Genomic DNA, 6,000 nt, shown 5'->3' on the forward strand with positions numbered 1-6,000 from the left:
TTACAATAATTTTCCAAATAGGATGTGTGTTGGCATTATCTTTTAAGATTATTTTTTACATATTTTAACTATATTTTATAATTATTTGTTTTACATTTTAGTCATTAAAATTTTTATTTCTTTATAATGTTCTTATCTATTTTGCACTTTGGATTCTTGCAATTTCCCATAATTTTTTTTAGGCAATTTTTTTTATTTGGGTAAATTTGAACATGCATTTTAGCATTTATTATTATTATTATTATTATTATTATTATTATTATTATTATATGCAACAGAATCAAATTAGTTGTTTTGAAATTATGGTTTACTAATATTTTGGTTTTAATTGTTGCCAAAACCTTGGAATCAGGATTTTTTTTTTTTAAGTATTCTAGGGCAAGAGGGAAAGTAATATTATATTTTGAAGGATAATTATATAGAAGACCTACCCCTCCACATGTCCATGTGCCTGTCTTTTAATGTGTTGGGAATTTCACATGTGAGTTCGTCTCACATTGAAAAAATTAACACTTATATACATGGTTAGGCCCAATATCAAATAAGATTCATCTAGGTATGTTAGTGCTCACCTATGTTTATATTGCTTATACAAGGACTTTCCAATTCTAACAGGTGATATCAGAATTGATGATTCATAACTTTGAGCAAGTGACATTGAAAAGTCAAGGTATGAAACTAATTCTCCTATCATGCTAACATTTGTAGGATAGTGTGTGACCAAAATCAATAATGATCATATAGACTTGGAAGACAAATCTAAATACGGTCAAGACATGGAAAGTGTGATGGGTCAAGACTTGGGAGGTGCAATTAGTTTGGAGGCAAGTGAAATGCATTTTAAGGCACGTGCGAGGGTGAGGCCTACTTGGGCAACTTTTGAAGAATTGAACTTGTTCCCATAAAGGGGAGGATTTTGCACAAGAAGAAGAGTTGGAATTGAGTTTGAATTGGGATCAAATGCTTATGCAACTACTCTTGTGGATTTAGACACATGGAAGAGGAGCGTTGATGAGTGTCCTCCCATAGTTTCATAGACATATTGACATGTGGAGGGGGAGGTCTCCTGTATAATTTTCCTATATTGAGATGTTTTGATTTTGGCTATAATTTACTATAATTATATTTTGAGAAGTTTGACTTATGAAACATTTAGTATTTATTTTTCAATTATGCATAATTGGATAGCTTTAAAAAAAATTTATGTAATTATGCAACACTCTAGAAGTTATGCACAAGTGTAAAGTAGAGTCGTAACTTTATTTAGTAAAGACTTGCATGCCATAGGGTTATGTTCCCTACTAAAAATAATGTAGTAAGTAACTACCTTAACTTTGAACAATCTTATATGACACATTTTTAGTAAGGCACGAAACTAGCATGGTACCTTTTTTTTTTTTTTTTGGCACTACTTTAAGAAAGAAGATGCATTGCAACTATATTTCTTGGCAAGAACATGATCTAGTAAGACCATGAGCTTGGCGAGGAAAGGATCTTCAATATGCACATGATAATTAACTAATTCTAACATCCCTCTTAAAATTAATAAAATATTAATATTAACATTGTCCCTCCAACACTACATATTTTGCTTGTGTTTCACATGACTTTAAAGACGAACGTGTACTCCTCCCAATATATATATTTTTAGAGTAAAATAGATTAACCTCTCTTGAGGTTTGATAAAAAGATAATGACCACCCCTGAGATTTCAAAACTTTTACGAACCTCCCTGAGATTTCAAGATTTCTAGAGACATTTCCGAGGTTTTCTAAAAAGACACAAACCTCCTTTTATATTTTGAAAAAGGATAAGTTTTTTTAGGAGAAGTCTATGTCTTTTTTCGCAAACCTCAAAGGAGGTCAATCTATGACATATTTGAAACCTATGGGGAGGGCTCTATCCTTTTTCCAATCCTCAAGGGAAGTGTCTTTTACTCGTCGACAAGATGTATATATGGTTGTACACAAAAACTTTAGACACGTGTTCTATAATGATCATTTTCAATAAGGCATATGGAACAATGACCCTATTGCTGAATTTTTTTTGTCCTCCACATGTGAATATGTTTCATTTTTATTTTTATTTTTACTTTTTGGGTCAAAAAAGGGCTAAAGTATCCTAAAATAGAAAAAATAAAATAAAATAAATCACATAATTATAAGAAAAGAAAAACTATGGTAAAATGCAAAATAATATCATGCACATAAGCATTATTATGCTCTAACAGCTACAACTTAATTAGAAACAACCACTTGGCACAATAGTTGGGAATAGCTTTGGCCTATCGCGCAGTGCCCAAGCACATGGTTGCATATCCGCTTTTATTCTCATGAAAACTCCCTTGCCTGATAGACTATATGTGGATGACTACTAATATTGGAAATTATATAATTCACTTTCACATGTGCACACCCACATTAAGTGTCTTGGAATGTCAAAGGCTTTTTTAACATTGAAAATATGTGCGACCCAATGCCATTCATTCACAAAACATGGATTGATAGGATGCTTTGACTTTTGTGAAAATGCATCCTAAGATTATGCATCTATAGAACAAATGTAATAAGGGAATGAAAACAAAATAAAAACACAACTATTTACATCGTTTGACAGTGCACCTATATATATAGTTAACATCTTATAATAGACTTTAATCAACAAAACCTTCTGAATATAAACCATAGCTCAACAAGATTCTCAGAAGAAATTTTTCTTTTGCCAGGATTTTAACCAAGAGTCTGTAGGTATCCTAAATATTATTGCAACCAAGAAATGAGGGAATGATTTCAAATCAAACTTCCAAAAAATAAAAGGCTTTATTAAGACAATATTACAAATTAATATTTATGTGCAACTATAGATCATATTAGTTCTTTTTGTGCACTATGTTGTCCTTTATATATTGGGAGTTTTTCTTCTGGGGTAGCTTTTGTGTGGTTACATATAACAGATTAATTATCTCTTGCCAATTTTTTGAGTCTCTTAAGGCCTCCATATGTTGCGGACGAGATTCCCACATCAATTCCCCCTTACCTCTCAAGTTGAATTGCCTTCCCAATCTAAGTTGAACTAGAGTGGCCTTTGTTAGGATCCTGTGAGCAGTAAACAAGCACCAGAAATTGAGAAACACCAGAAATTTACGTGTGACGCCCCGATTTTTGTATAAATTTTTTTTTTCAACAAAAATAAATAAATACTCACTCGTCCTCAATAATATTCATAAATCGGCCATGTCAACCACCATATTACCATTCATATGACCCGACCTGCATTTGGTACTGGATTAAAAATTATTTCATTATACAATCTAACAGCAGAAGACAGTATATACATATTAGTCATAGTACAATACCCAAAGTATCAACATACATCTATATACATTACCATAACAGACTCAAAAACAACTCAACTCTAGGGGAATTACACCTCCCCTAGTCCAAAACTCACCCTGTGTGTCAGGGGCTCAGCTCCCTATGGTCCCAGAGCTCTATCACCTGGCCTATCCCTGTTCTCTGAAAAATTTAGATAATTGGATGAGACACATTTCAGTAAGAAGGAATAAATTATTTACAGTGTGTGGCTATAAGAGTTCAGTTATAATATACTTTACTTTTCAAATCATCATTTCATCTGATAAAATACGTTGATATACACATTCTCATAATCATATAGATATACAACACAAGCTTTTATAAGCTTAAAAATCATTTTTCAAGTTTATTCATTCCCAACACATGTTCACCCGCGAAGTTCCTAAGAATAGGGAAGATTACCCGCCCATACAGGTAGCTTCCCTCTACCCTAACACGTTATGCTGTCAGGAATGGCTACATTTGATACCTATTAGGGCACTCACCTTACTCAGTAAGCCCTCAGGCGGAGAGTTTCACTTCGCCTCAATTATTTATTTTATAAAACACACACTCTTTCATCTCTCATAATCATTTCCCATTCTAACTCATTACATATCTATGTATACATAAATTCACATTTATGTACTTTACATAATACAATAGATCACATAATTCCAATTCTCAACACATTCACGATTTCCATACTAAGCATACCTCCCCAACGGCATCAGTAAGAATTTCATGCACACAATTTCCATACTGAGCATACCTCCCCAACGGCATCAGTAGGAATTTCATGCACACAATTTCCATACTGAGCATACCTCCCCAACGGCATCAGTAGGAATTTCACACACACAATTTCCAAATTGGGCATATCTCCCTAACGGTATCAGTAGGAATTTCATGCACACAATCTCCGTATTGAGCATACCTCCCCAACGGCATCAGTAGGAATTTCACACACACAATTTCCATACTGAGCATACCTCTCCAATGGCATCAGTAGGAATGTCACACACACAATCTCCCTACTGAGCATACATTTCCAACGGCATCAATAGGAAAGGAATACCACCTACCCACAATTATTATACGGTATTGGCATATCCTCAATCATATTTCAGTATTTTCATATCAATATACATTATTAATCTCATATCAGTATGTCTCAATTCATTTTAACATAAATGTTCTCATCATTTTCTGTGCACATTTCATCACCTCGTAATAATATATATTATATTTCACGTATTTTCATGTTTTCCCAAAATACTCATATCAATAATTTGTACAAAGTCATTTTTCATGCAAATAATTTTCACTCACATATAAATACAACATTTCATTATTTTCCACTAATCACATCAATCATTCTCATTTCAATATTTTCTCAGAAAATACTCATCGTTATATTTTACATTTTTCAACACATGACATGTGCCACACAGTTTTTATCTAATATTCATAATATATTAATTTCAGACTCCAAAGCATCACAAATTAATATTTCTCAAATCCCACACAATTTATCTGATATTTATATCATAACAATTTTCAGGCAAAATATAATATGCTCATATTCATATATTAATTCAAACGGTAATTTTAAAAATACTGTTATAATTTATTCCCCTTACCTAACTTACTGAGAGTCTCGTTAGGACCCAAATCCTACGCCTTTGACACCCGAAATTCTAATCGTACAATTTGCATTTTTCCTAAATTAATTAACCTATTTCCCCAAAATAATACCCATCTAACCTTCCGTAGGTTCTATATACCTCAAATTAACATTTAAACTAATATTTAACACCCCCACTTAATTTTCTGAATTTTTTTACGAGTCCCAAAATTACACCCACGACGCTCACCCTAGGCCTAAATTCTGAAAATTCTACTTCAACTCCAGATACTCAACATTTTAGTATTTTCAAATTAATCCTAATTAATTAAAAATAAGTCCCTTAATAACCCTTGTACCCAAAATTTGGGGTTTTTCCCACGACAACCCCATGAGAATTCTGTCCCACTAGACTTGTAGAGAATCATCCCTAGATTCTCGTGATGGTGTCCGTTCGTCAATCAGGCTTATAATTTGCAAGAAATTAAAGAAAAAGGGAAAATTGGCTTACCCTATGAGATACGTCTACACCGCTCCTACCATCGATCTACTCCGGTTGAAATGACGGCAGCGGAGAATGGAGCTCAACGGTATCTTCTGATTCTAGATCGGGTAAGAATCCGTCACGAAATTGAGGAGAGAAGGAGAGAGAGAGACTGCACAGGTCTCCTGCGCAAAATGAAGAAATGGAAAGAAAAGGGGGGGGGAGAAATCAATCTTCCTGAAGGATAAAGATCCTTCAGGAAGTTAACATTAACATTAATAATAATAATAATAATAATAATAATAATAATAATAATAATAATAATAATAATAATAATAATAATATTTAATTAATATTAAAAATAATATATTTTATTAATAAAAATAAAAATAAATTTTAATTATTATTTTTTTTCTTTTTTTATAAATTTAATTATCTAATTAATTAATTATTATTATTTTCTTTTTGGGAATCACTCCACCAATCTTGTATAGCCCTTTTGGGGTTATCACAACGTGGTTCGGTTACGATCGACC

Source organism: Malania oleifera, chromosome 7, assembly GCF_029873635.1.
Source record: "Malania oleifera isolate guangnan ecotype guangnan chromosome 7, ASM2987363v1, whole genome shotgun sequence".
NCBI lineage: Eukaryota > Viridiplantae > Streptophyta > Magnoliopsida > Santalales > Ximeniaceae > Malania > Malania oleifera.